Here is a 15276-nt window from a genome sequence, read left to right on the forward strand (position 1 = left end):
AAGCTTTTCATATTGGCACCAATTAAAGGCTCTATTACTGAAGGAGAAGATGCTAAGAGTTTCCTGAGCCAATTAGCGGACCGATTTGTTGCAAACTAAAAGGTCGAGACTACTACACTTCTTTGGAAGTTGGTAACTATGTAGTGTAATGGCAAAGGAAATATCAGGGAGTACATTATGGAGATGCCCAATAGCGCCATAAGTTTGAAAGTACTTAATTTTGAAATGTCTAAATCTATGTTAGTGCATTTTGTCTTAATGTCTCTGCCTACACAGTTCATTATTTTTAAGATTTCATATAATACTCAAAATGACAAGTGGACATTAAATAAGCTTATAGCTCAGTGCGTACAAGAAGAAGAGAGACTAACACGCAAGACACCTGAAAGTGCTCACTTAGCATCTGGTTCTTGAGGTTTAAGTAAGAAACAAAAAAAGATCAATAATAAAGGAAAGGGAAGGCAAACTGCAGATTCTAAAAATATTAACCATAAGGAGCACAATAAATAAGATAAGGAGTCCACTTGTTACTTTTACAAGAAGAAAGGTCATATGAAGAAAGATTGCCTCAAATACGCCAATTGACGTGTAAAGAAAGGTAAACTTCTCAACTTTGTTAGTTTAGAAGTCAATTTGGCTATTATATCCGCTGACACTTGGTGGATAAATATCGGTGCTACTACTCATATAAGTGTCACGTACTATGCAGAGTTGTCTCAGGAGTCGTCTTTCGCTTGATGGTGAAAGATACATCTATACGGGAAATGAAAGAAAGGCTAAAGTCGAGTCGATTAGTGTTTTTAGTCTTTGTTTAGGAATCAATATTTTTTTTAATTTAGAAAATATATTTATTGTACCGTCTTTTCTATGAAATTTAATTTTAATTTTTTATTTGGACAAATCAGGTTATTCTTGTTCATTTAGAAATGGAATTTTTAATATTTTCTATAACTCAACATTGGTTAGCAATGGTTCCTTGGCTGATAAGCTTTATAAATTAAATATCATAACTTCTATGGTTGACAAGGTAATTATGCATAGTATTGGTACAAAATATAAATTGACTAATGAGAATTCATCAATGTTGTGGCATAGGCGTTTAGGACATATATCCAAACAACGCCTAGAAAGGTTAATGTCGCATGAAATTATCGATTCTCTTAACATGACAGATTTTGATATCTGTATCGAATATGTTAAGGGGAAGATAACTAACAAAAGAAATAAGATGGTGAGTCGTTGTAATAATGTTTTAAAACTAATACATACAGATATTTGTGGACCATTCCCTAAAGCATCTTGGAATGGACATACATATTTTGTTAGCTTCATAGACGATTACTCTCGATTCGGCTATCTGTACTTCATTTGTGAGAAATCACAATCTTTAGACATGTTCAAAATTTTTAAAACCGAAGTTGAAAATCAACTAGGTAAGAAAAGTAAAACCGTCCAATGCGATCAAAGTACCAAGTATGGCAGTAAATAAAACCTCATTCGAGATGTGGATGGATAGAAAGCCTAGTATTAGGCATTTACACGTCTGGAGTTGTCCAGTTGAGGCTAGGTCTTACAAGCCTAATGAAAAGAAATTAGACTTAAGAACTGTGAGCTGCAATTTTATGGGTTACTCTGAAAAGTCTAGAGGGTATAAATTTTATGATCTCTCTAATAGATTCTTCTTCGAAATAGAAAACACTAAATTCATTGAGGATAGTGGGAGTGATAAAATTAGGGAAATAATTTTTGAGAAGCGTAAGCAATCTTATAGTCACTACTAATGCAATAAGTAGCAGTATGATTACCATACTGTACATCATGGATATTGCACATCTAGAGAGAGTAGTGAATCAAGACATTCCGGTGGCATCTCCACTGCAGTTGGAAGATCACTCCACTCAAATTGAGATATTATCGCAGATTGATGAGCAAATACCTCAACTACCTTAAGAACAAGTGTCTTTAAGGTGATGTATGAGGGAATGGAGATCCACGATGTATCGTGATTATGTTTATGTCTAAGAGGATGACTTTGACATTGAGTTGGAAAGTGATCTTGTATCTTTTTAAGAAGTCAAACGATGTCCTAATCCTGAAAGGTGGATTAATATCATGCAAGAAGAGTTGAAGTCTATGGCAGACAACGACGTTTGGGAACTTGTTGAATTGCCTAAAGGTACGAAACCCATTGGTTATAAATGAATATTTAAAACCAAGTGGGATTCAAGGAGTAATGTCGAAAAATATAAGGTTTGTCTTGTTACCAAGGGATTCACTCAAAAGGAAAACATTGATTATGAGGAGACTTTCTCACCCATGTCGACGAAAGACTCTCTTAGAATAATCATGACACTTGTAACCCATTTTGATTTTGAACTATATCAGATGGACGTAAAGATTGCATTTCTCAATGGAGACATTGAGAAATCTATATATATATTGCAACCAGAGAACTTTGAGTCTGAAGATTCAAAGCATCTAGTATGTAGATTAAAGAAGTCTATTTATGGTTTAAAATAGGTGTCCCGTCAATGGTAACGAAAGTTTAATCAAGTGGTCATCTTATTTGGATTTAGAGAAAACCTTGTTGATCAGTGCATATATGTCAAGTTCAGTGGGAGCAAGTTTGTTATACATGTTTAATATGTGGATGATGTATTACTTGCGAACAATAATAAGGGGCTGCTACATGAAGCTAAGTTATTTTTATCTAGTCATTTTAAAATGAAAGATCTTGGTGAAGCATTATGTGTATTAGGCATACAGATATATAGTGATCATTCAAGAGACATTCTTAGACTTTCACAGAAAACCTATATTGAAAAGGTGCTTATAAGGTATGACATGCAAAACTATGTACTTGGTGACACACCAGTGTCTAGAGGTAATAGATTCAGCCTGCAGTAGTATCCACAGCTTGAACTTCAAAGAAAAGAGATGGGACAACTCCCTTATGCGTTAGCTGTGGGAAGTCTTATGTATGCACAAGTATGTACACCACCAGATATAATATTCATAGTGGGGATGTTAGGCAGATATGTAAGTAATCCAGGACCATTACAATGGAAAACGATAAATAGAGTGATGTGATACTTACCAAGAACTAAAACACATATGCTCACGTATCGGAGGTCGGATCACCTTGAGGTGATTGGATATTCAGACTTCGATTTTGTTGGATGCTTAGATAGTAGGAGATCCACTTCATGCTATATTTTCATGCTCGCTGGAAGGACTATATCTTGGAAAGCATTAAGCAGACGCTTGTAGCCACTTCTACTATGAAGGTAGAATTGATAGCATGCTATGAAACATCCAATCATGGGATTTGATTGCAGAATTTCATCACAGAATTGCATATCATTGATGGTATTGATAGGCCATTGAGGATCAATTGTGATAATAAAGCTGCAAAACTTTATGCCAAGAACAATTATAGTTCGTCGAAGTACTAGCACATCGACATCAAGTTTCTAGTAGTTAAAGAAAGAGTTCAGAGTCGTCAGGTGATGATAGAGCACATCAGTACAGATTTTATGTTGACAGATCCACTTACCAAGGGTTTGGTACCTAAGGTGTTTCATTCACATGTTGTGGATATCGGAGTTCTTCTTATGAAAGAAGAATTTATCTAGTGGGATCTATATATATTTTATTGCTTTATATATATTAATAAAAATAAATATTTTATTTTAATTATTGTACGTACTTAAAAGTCAAAATATTAATGGGTATTTTTATATGTTTGTTTAACACTCTAAAATAAAGTATCATGATTTACTACTATAGTTTAGCATTTGATGTTTGTAAATATGATATAGATTCCTTTAGGAATAATAAGACTTGGATCATAATTTACTATTGCAGTTTAGCATAAAATATTTACAAATATGATTAGACCCTTTTGGGTCATTCAGGACCAATTGAAAATTGACATGTACTGATCACATTTCATGTAATTTCTATACTACATATCCATATCTTGATCTATGTCATTACTGATATTGGTATTGTGATTATTATTGGGGCTTGTTACAGACATATATAGTAGCTATAACCTCTTTAGTCCTATACAAATGAAGTTAATGGACTAGATTATTTACAGGGGTATTTTTTATACCTATAGAGTTTGATATTAACTAAAGTTATAGGTGTATGTCATATACACATCACATGTAGCCCAAGTGAGAGATTGTTGGATTTAATCTCTTAAGGTGGGCTTAATTTAATTTGTATATGCAAATACGAATCAAACTCATTTAAATGATCTAACTAAGATTTCTATATATATAGGGTTTAGTCCCTGAGGGTTTAGGGTTTCAATTTGACATCTTACCTTCGTTCCTCATTGACGAAGGTTTTACGACGCCATCATCATAATTTCCTAGGAAGACCATCCTTTTGCTTCTGCTTCATCTTCTTTTACAGGGATCGAGCAGTTGACGTAGCAGGATAAGGACAATTACTCTCCAATCAGATTCCTTATCATTATTTGTATATTTTTTATATATTAAATCATGTTCCGTTGAAACTAGATCCTGATTTTATTTGTATTTTCAATTATTTAAGTTCTTATTTAGTTTATAGAACTTATACGGTTTAGGATTTACAAATTCTATTGAAGGTGTTGTTAAATCATCCACATATATCTTCAAAATGGTATAATATTGTCCACTTTAGATCCACGATTCATAACTTACATCAACCTTAATCAGCCACGTAATCTGTCTTCCTTTGGGCGGACATATTTTGTGCAGATCTGAATAAAATAAATTTGCTCTATAGTTATAAGCTATCTTAAACATATATTTGGCATAAAAGTAATTTTCCTTTGGGCCAATTACTTTTAGCATAGATATACATCTATCGACATAAAATACACTAAATCTATCTAATGTGTCTTCCTTTGAACCGATAAATAATTCAATTTAGTAATACGTGCGTAGATAGACCCAAGAAGAATTAGATTTATTAATCGATTGATACCATATGACAATCGATTGATATCACTCAATCGATTACTTCAATCAATTTGAAAGCCTACTATATGCAACTTTAAGATATAAATCGATTGATGATGAGTATCAATTAATTGACGTCAACCAATCAATTTTCTTAATCGTTCACAAACTTTTATGTGTTCGATATCTAACTCATCAATTGATTGTTGATTTATGACCATTGATTGGTGGTCACCAATCAATCATTTAAATTGATTACTAAAAGTAATCAAATTAGATAATTAATTTTATTGTCAATTTAGAGTTGTCAATCATTTATTAAAAAAAAAACTACTTGAAAGGTTCCCATGATCTCTAAAAAAAATACTAATAATGTAATTTTTTTCTCACGTGGAAAATGCCCTTTTTAAGATAAAAATAAAAAAAAACTTTTTAATATGGAAAACGCCTTCCACGTGTTTTTTTTGGAACGTGGGAGAGAGGAAAAAACTTTCAAAATTTTTAACTTTCCACTTTTTTTTTTTGGAATGTAGAAAAGAAAATCACAAAATTTTCCACATTCTTTATTTTCACGTTCTCACATTCATTTTAAAAAAAATCTCAGGTTCCTTCCACATTATGAACCGTGCAATAAATTGAGCCTACATCTAATTCAACTTGTTCATAATCAATTTGGAACGAACATGTTACTAATCACAAAGTAAGTGCGATCTTGTAAACCATAAAATACGATGAAACAGAACATAAGCTCTGACACCAATTGATAGAATTTATAAATTCTAAATCGTATAATTTTTATAAATCAAATAAGAACTTAAATAATTAGAAATACAAATAAAATCAGAATCTAGTTTCAACGGAACATGATTTAACATATAAAAATATACAAATAATGATAAGAAATCTAATTAGAGAGTCATTGTCCTTGTCTTGCAACGTCAACTGCTCGATCCCTGTGGAAGAAAATGAAGCAGAAACAAAAGGATGATCTTTCAATGAAATCAGGATCACGGCGCCGTAAAACCTTCGTCAATGGAGAACGAAAGCAAGATGCCAAATTAAAACCCTAAGCCCTCAGGGACCAAACCCTATATATATATAGAAATCCGATCAGTCATTAGCTCATAGATAATAACAGATCAGGCTAATGGGTTCTACATATTTAATCCACATCCGATAATCTAAAACCCGATAAATCTTAATTAGATCACTTAAATAGGTTCGATTCATATCCATATATATAAATTACAATTAAGTAAATCCAACATGGTTGACTTAAGACTGCAGTACCATCAATAAAATTTGAATCAATAATTCTTCTAGAATAATTTTCTTCGATTACATAACCAATCAAATTTTCTCCGATTACATAACCAATCAAATTTTCTCAATTAATGACTATCAGTATGACTAATAATGCGATAGATTTGATATTATTTTGAACTTTGATTTTGACCACCTTGATGTCTTTGACATCGAAAATAAATAAATCGGCTATGGCTTTCCTTAACTATGGATAGCACTTGTTGCTGTTGACGAGAAGAAGAGGCAGGAGTTGCTGTCGTTGACCAAAACAAAAAGGAACAAAAGATTGCTGCTGTTGCTTGCTAGAAAAAGGGAAAAGGCTACTGGGAAGAAGAAGAGCTACTGCTCTTGGCACAAAGAAGAAGAGGTCGTTGGTTACTGAAAAAATAGAGGGAAAAAAAGGACGCTAGAAGTGGGTGGCGGCTGAATTTTGGTGTTGGTGTCGCTGAGTAGCTGGAGAATAGGAAGAATGGCTGCCAGCGGCTGGAAGACAGCAAAGATGTTGCTGTTGTTGGCCGGCTAGAAAAAGGGCAGCAATTGATGGTAGGATAGTTGCTTGAGGGGTAAAAGAATCAGGGGTTACGACGCAGCAGACTTGAAAATGAGTGCCTCATCTTCCCAGGGTCAAGACACGGTTATGTCTCAGCCAGACTGCTCTGCAGATCAAAACTAAAACGGTCATAACTTTTAACTCAGATGGAACCACGGGATGTGTCATATATCAAAATGACGAGAACTTCAAGATCTACAACTTTGCTTCAGGATAATCCCATGGATTTCCTCTCTAAGACATGCTAAAAGGCGCGGAAATGTCACTTCTATAGAATACTTCCTAATCCGGCCGTGTCTATCTTACCGAAGGGCACTCACTCTAGGCCGTGTCTAATAGACACGGCCGTGCCTATTTTACAGAAAAGCAACTTCTCCAGGCCGTGCTTCATTAGGCATGGCCGCACATCATCTTGACATGGTCGTGCCTCACTTTTTCAGGGTCCAAACACGGCTGTGCCTCAGCTGGACTGCTCTGCAGACTAAAACTAAAATGACCATAACATTTTGATCTGATCGAACCATAGGTTGTACCACCTACCAAAATGAAGATAACTTCAATCTCTACAACTTTGATTCAGGGGGTTCAGACGGATTCGGCCTCTATTCCATGCTAAAAGGGACGGAATTGCCTCACTTACAGAAAACCTCCTATTTTGGGGTCGTGCCTAAGAGGCACGGCCGTGCCTCTTCCACAGGGGCGTGTTCACTCTGGGGTGTGCCTAAGAGGCATGCCCGTGCCTCTCAAACAGGGGGGTGCTTACCCCAGGCAGTGCCTTGAGGCACGGCCGTGTCGCAGAGCAGTTCAAGGGGGTATAAAAACTGATTTTTGTGAAAAAAAAAGGTATTCTTCCCTTTGGACCTGACTTAGGAGCTAGCCACCACTTTCCTTTCACTGTCATCATCATCCTCACCCATCACCACCGTCGAAAAGAAGTCAACGGGGGTTCCGTCTTCAAATCCGACCATCTTCCTTCCACCTAGGAGTCAAGGGGGTTCCTTGTTCCTTCTTACCATTTCACCTACCGCTTTAACCACACGGAGTTTGCATCGGAGTTGGGGGTTCCATCGTCGCCGCATCCTTTCATGGAGTTGTGCCGCTTCACATTCACCTCCGGTCAGGGACATTGGGAGAGTCATTTTATTGTCTATTTATCAGCTTAGATTAAATTCTGCACATTAGATGTTTGTTTAAATTCCCCTTACAGTTTTGGATATTGATTGTTCTGAGTTTTCCTTTGTTTACTTGTTAATGCATTTATTTAATTTGTTGACACACTTCCTTACTTCGTTAATGCATTTTATTTTCAGCACTTTCGTATTCGCAACTCTATTTACAATGCTTCATGTTCTTTTTGTTCTTTAGATTTAGAACTCAAAACAACAACCCCCCATCCAATACGAAAGAAAATCTAAATCCCCAATTTTAATAATATCTAGAATTACCGTACATCCACTTCAATCGTTTGGGAGACGACTCGAGTTAACCTATACTACTTAGTTAGGGGATTCAGTATTAATTAAATTGGCGTGCTCATTTAGACGACAATCTGAGCCACGCGTCAATTTTTGGCGTCGTTGTCGGGGAGCAGTTCAAGGGGGTATAAAAGCTGATTTTTGTGAAAAAAAAGGGTATTCTTCCCATTAGACCTGACCTAGGGGTTAGCCACCACATTCCTTTCACCGTCATCATCATCCGCACCCATCACCACCGTCGGAAAGAAGTCAACGGGGGTTCCGTCTTCAAATCCGACCATCTTCCTTCCACTGAGGAGTCAAGGAGGTTCCTTGTTCCTTCTTACCATTTCACCTACCGCTTCAACCACACGGAGTTTGCATCGGAGTTGGGGGTTCCATCGTCGTTGCATCCTTCCGTGGAGTTTTGTCGCTTCTCATCCACCTTCGGTCAGGGACATTGGGAGACTCATTTTACTGTCTATTTATCAGTTTAGATTGAATTCTGCACATTAGATGTTTGTTTAAATTCTCCTTACAATTTTTGATGTTGATTGTTCTTAGTTTTCCTTTGTTTACTTGTTGATACATTTATTTAATTTGTTGACACACTTCCTTACTTAGTTAATGCATTTTATTTTCAGCACTTTTGTAGTCGTAACTCTATCTATAATGCTTAGTGCTCTTTTTGTTCTTAAGATTTAGAACTCAAAACAACAACCCCCCATCCAATACAAAAGAAAATCCAAATCCCCAATTTCAATAATATCTAGAATTACCATACATCGACTACATTCATTTGGGAGACGACCCGAGTTACCCTATACTACGTTAGTTAGGGGATTTGGTATTAATTAAATTGGCATGCTCATTTTACAACAACGATCTGAGCGCGCATCAATTTTTGACGTCGTTGCCGGGGATTGGTAGCGTTGTTTAGGTAGTTCTAGATTGTTTTCATTATTTGTTTTGAGCTTATTAATAATCTCCTTTATTGTTGCTTTGATTATTATTGGATTCTAAAATGTATGGAAATTCATTTTATCAACAACCATCTTCTCAACAATTTGAACAGCAAAATTTTTATTTGTAGGAACCGTATGAAGGTTTTCAACAACAATTTCAAGGTGGACAACTTCAACATCAAATCCAACAACCTTATTAAGGTTTTCAACAAATGGATCAACAATTTCAACCGCAAAATCAGAATTTTCAGATTGGGCAGTTTCAACAAGGTTTCCAACAGCAGTCCAATCAATTTCAGCAACTGCATCAACAATAACAAAGTTTTTAGCAACCCTACAATAATTTTCAGCCTCAATTCCATCATTTACAGTATGAATTCAATAACTTTCAGCAAGCGCAGTTTTAGCCTTCAAACCAGGGTTTTTCACAGCCTTATAGCAATTTCCAACAACCCCTAAATCAGGATTTTCAAGGCACAAATTTTCAGCACTCTCCTTCGAACTTTCAAGGAAGTTTTCAACATCAAAATTCATCATTTCCAGCCCAAAATTAGTTCCAACATCAATCATTTCAAAGTGGACAGATTTTAGAGAATTTTCAGCAGCCCACCTATTTTCAAGATCAATAAAACTCAAACTCAAACCAAGACGACTATGAGGATTCTAGTGAGTTTATTCAACAACAACAAAGGATAGAGGAGATGATGCAACAAATGGCAATGCAACAACAAAATCTTGAAAGGTAACTTGGACAACTTGTAAGTAGCATGAATCTAATACAAGCTCAAAGATCAAGTCAAGTACCTTCTCAAGAATTCCCAAATCCTGAAGAAAATTTTAGTGAAATAATCTTGAAGAGTGGGGAGTTTACTTCAAGTTCAAGTCCAATATCTTCATCAATTAATCCTACAATTTTGGTTGAAGAGCAAGAGCAAAACAACAATTTTGAGAACTTCACAGAAAACACAAAGGCACAGATTGAGTTTAGTTTGGATGATGAAGAGGATGCATTGGTTACTAAGGAAAATGATATAGAGCTTAGTTCTGATTCACTTACAGTTGAAGATGACCAAATGAGTGTAGGGGATTGCACTGAGCCCCATGGACCACCATTATTGATTGATGTATCAGAGGATTTCGAGGAGAGATGTATGAGTGTAGGGGATTGCATGGACCTCCTATTCCTCCATGGTTAGTATTCATGTCCATCATTTAGAAAACGTCATAGAGGTACTGATATTTGATTTTGTTAGATGTGATTCATTTTTTTATATATGCCCTACACAGTTTAATATTGTTATTTCTGCTCTTTCTTACCCCACATGCATGTGGAAGATTGGTTCTCTCTTTGGCCTTGCAGATTTAATTAAAATTTCATATTGTGCACTTCCATTTTTGATAAAGTGTCCATTAATGCTGAACAAGGCCCCAACAATTCAAGTAACAGTCGAGCTTCCAAAGTGGATGCTCCATCTGAATCACCTCAGACCACCAGAGAGAATACTTGAAGAGACTATGTCAGAGGAAGTTCTATTCACATCACCCACAGCAGTTCCACCTCTAGGGTGGAAGATATTACTGAGTCGACTTCGACCACCTGAGATACCATCCAAGGAGGTAATGAATTTTGAGAAAGCAAATCAGCATAGTCATGGTCATATTATGAAGACGCTTACCTCACCTTGATCCATTCCATCGCCAGTGTGGATTTTATTGTTGAATCGTCTACAACCACCAGGACTGAGGGGAGTTCATTTTTTATTTCTCTCTCTTTATTTCCTTCTTTAGTTGTTTTGTTTTGTTTGCTTTCATGTTTTGGTGAATAAGATACATAGTGTTTTCGTTTACACATAGTGTTTGGAGTTTAAGTTTCATTTCCTTAAAGTGCTCGTATCATTCTTTATGGGATGTGAAAGTTAGTTAAGTTTGATTATCATATTTTGGATTCTATGACATGCTTGGACATTTTTTGTGCATAAGGTCATTAGCGTGGTGATGGATTCTAATTGATTGACTTTGTTTGATGACTCTATACACCTAGTGAGGATTTAGTCATTTTCTCCTTGTGATGTGATGTGCACTCATGTTATGGAATTCTAGAACTTGCTATGCTTCTTTACAAGGCCACAATATCATAAGCTATGTGATAATGATGAAGGCTATCTTGTCTATACTTTTGAAACTCTACATTTTTGGAACTCTAGAACTTGTCATGCTATTTTATTTTTGTGTAAATGTCTTCTTCTTTTACCTCACCAATAGTTGCATTTTTTTTCCCTTACTATATGTGACCTTCTTTGGTATACCTTGACTGGAACAATTTACTGTTATCTTATTGAATTTATTGCCCGAGACGGTCAAATTTTAAGTGTGGAGGAGAAGATGTAGTTCAAATTTTAAGTGTGGGGAAGGAGATGTATACTTATAGAGGAGATATGAAAAAAAAATTTTGAGGCTAGATATAATCAATAGTGTGAGTGAGCCGTGCTTGATCACCATGGGTGAACCATGCTTTATTTTTTTTGAATCCATATTTTTGTTGAGGTGTTGTTTAGAAAGATTTGTATTTAAAGCACATCATATCATGATTTATAGATAGGTTTTTATTTCCTTTAGATTGGTTGAAAAAAAAAGAGAAAGAAATAAAAAAAAAAGGAAATGGCAATTTCAAAAAAAAGACAAAAAATACAAATTCTGAAAAAAAAAAGAGAAAGGAAAAAAAATAGAAAAAAAATATTGCATTGAAAAAAAATTTGTTGAAAAAAATAATAATAAAATCATTGATATGATGTGCAATTTTTCTAGAAGTGGAGTGCGATGAGATGATGATGAGTAGTAGGTTTGGATGCGCATCCAAAAGGAGGAGGATGAGAGTTATTTTTTTTTAAGGAGAAGGAAGTGAATTTCTTGTAAGCATTGTTAATGGACATGTTTAACATCGTAATAGTTCATTGTTTTATGTCTTCTTTCTTCCACATTCATACCATTCTCTATATATCTTGTTTTCCTTGTGCTTTATTGTGATTTACTTAAATGAGTTTTTCTTCATAGAGATGATAAGCTTTTGGAGTCATGGAGACTTATGTTTATAGTGGTGGAGAGTAAGAGACATGCAAGCATATGGTAGTGAAACATCATGAGTTGCATTGAGTGGGAACTCCATTTACATACATGCTATTGAGAGTGAGAGCGCCACCATCATATACCTTGCGAGGATTACATCAAGTTTTAGTTGTGCTTGAAATCACCATGCTTGTTGACTTATGTATGAATCGGGTCTCTTTATGCCTTGATCTATGAAAACTTGATAAGCCTAAGTAACTACCTTTTACTTTTTTTGAAGTATTGATATGAGTTACTTAGGGAGATGTTTGTTTTCTTTCTTTGCCCGAGACGTGCAAGAACAATCCTCTCTTTTCACCTAGCTGACAACTATCTTATATTATATGCTATCATAAGGTGTTCAACTAATGGGTTCCCCATGGTTGCAATTTTCTTAGTTTTCTCATAGAGTCCCTTTTTATTTGTTAGCTCTTTAAATGGAATATCATGTGATGTGGCGGATCTTGATTAGTCCTATGTGGCAAAAAGTTAAGAAGCGAGCTGATGTGTTAAGTCAAAAAGTTAATAGTTAACTTTAGATGCACTAGACCGATCACTCGATCCCTCTCTCGACTGTCCCGACTCCGACCATCTCGATCATTCAGTCCTTCTCTCAGTCGTCCCAACTTTGACCATCTCGATCACTCGGTCCCTTTCTCGATCGTCCCGACCTCAACCATCTTGATCACTCGGTCCCTCTCTCGGCAGTCCTGACCTCGACCATCTCAATCACTCGATCTCTGATCTCTTGGCCGTCCCGACCTTGACCATCTTGGTCACTTGGTCCCTTTCTCGGCCACTTCGATCCAGAAGCTGTCAAAATCTTTCAAGCGTGTGAATCCTGCCAAGGATTAGGACGGTTACGAGGTTGTCAGGCCTGGTCTCCTGAATTCCCTCGTGTCTGTGCCTACGGCCCAAAAGGTAAAAATAATCAGCACTGTCGAGCCATAGGACGGTTACAAAGTTGACAGATTTGGTCCCCCAGATGCCACATATCAGGGTCATTTGACAGTGACTATCAGAACTTGCCCCCTTAGTCATAATAGGGATCTGCTCCAATGTCAATGTTGATATTCCTTCTCGTGATTATATACTCTCTCTCGCATGTATGAAGATCTCACTCTCTCGATTTTAGCAACTTCATACACTTCTTTTTCCTTTTTCTTTTACTGACTTAAACATCGGAGTGGCCTGCCGGGAATCCCCGTCACTCTGCTAATTCATTCATTCAATTTTTTCAGGTCCCTTCGTCAACGGGAACAATAATACGTGAGGTGACATATCATTAACTGATGATTTAATCGTCCACGGTATCCAGCTGGCCATGGATGAGTCTTATATGGGTTATGTTTAGCCTGAAGCATTCCTGTAGTAAATGCTATGCTACTGAATGCACTCTTACCATTTTTAATTAACTCCTAAGCTGATTGTATATGTTGCATAAGATTATTTAAGGGGAAAATATGGCTCCTTTAATCTCTTCTTTATCAAGGTCGACTCAGTTTGCATGGAAAGATTATCTAAACTGATGAAACTTCTCAAACTAAAAGGAAAGATAAAATGAGAAAGGGAAATTTGTTCTGAGAAAGAGTCTGAAAGCATTCATCTTTCAATGTAAATTGCTAATTTTTTGGGAGCTGATACATGCCTAGATATTTCTCTTAAATACTCCTTTCCTCTTAAATACTCCTTTCCTCTTTTTATGTTAGTTTTTGTGGTTGGACTTTTCAAAAGAGTACAACCATGGGACAAAATATGATCTTTCAATGCACCTCCATGTGGGGTAAGGGAGAATTGAAATAGAATCAATCTTAACCGAACATGTATTAAAAAATGAGTCATACATAGTAGAACCATCCGAGCATATCTCCATGAAATCTTCTAAAAGATTAGAAGAGATACTACTAACCTTGTGCTGGAAGATACCTAGAGGTTCTGGACAAATGAATGTGGTCTTCTCTTAGTTAGTTAAGGGTTCTAGTTCTGATTCAAGTGGTTGTGCAATTGAAGGAAGTAATTTTTGAGGCATTGCCTCCATTGCATAAGTCCCTATACTTCCATCATTAACAAAATCATAGACATACTCGGATTAAGTGGAACAAGATTGGTCGGATGGTAGAGTCGTGGAAATACTTTTTATTCCATATTTTGGATCTTAGCTCCATGGAACAATATCCTGCAGTTGAAATATGAAAGAATTGAAATCTTAGATCAAAACACAATTTGGCAACTCATCAACATCAACATCCTCAAAATTGGAGCATCAACAACTTCAGTAAGAATTTTACATGCCTCCTCATCATCATCAATAACATATGCATCATCAACAATTTCATCCAAATTTATAACATCAATAATTTCATTCAAAATTTTACATATCTCATTACCATCAACAATATCTACATCATCAACAATTCCATCCTTGCATGCTTTATCATCACAACACAACGAATCAACTGAGTCTTATAGAGTGGTAGAATTAGAGACAACATTATCACCAATTCTATAATCCATCTCCTCAAGCACATCGATACCATAAGGGATGGTCTCTGAATATCCGATCACAGCCTGTCTTTTTTCCAGAATGAAAAATACTCATGATCCCATTGATTACGGAGTTTGAGAATGATTTTGCTCTTTATATTCTGCGTTAATGTGCCAACCATGCCATTTAGAGATTGATACAGAGGGAAGGTCACTGATAGTTACTGACGATGGAGTAGCAGCAGCTCCTGCTGCTGAAGATCAAGTGAGAATCAAAGAAATTATAGCCATAGCTCCAAAATATGTTATTGATTACTAACAACCACTACTGATGTATGAATTTTGTATCCATTTATATGATCACACTCATCTTTATGGACCTTATGTATGCTAATGCAATATATGAGGATCCTTGTATTGCATATACATCATATTAATTTACAAGGTATAACAAC

The sequence above is a fragment of the Curcuma longa genome, chromosome 5, assembly GCF_044706935.1.
Source record: "Curcuma longa cultivar G26 ecotype Majalengka, Jawa Barat chromosome 5, ITB_CL_G26_1.1, whole genome shotgun sequence".
Lineage (NCBI taxonomy): Eukaryota > Viridiplantae > Streptophyta > Magnoliopsida > Zingiberales > Zingiberaceae > Curcuma > Curcuma longa.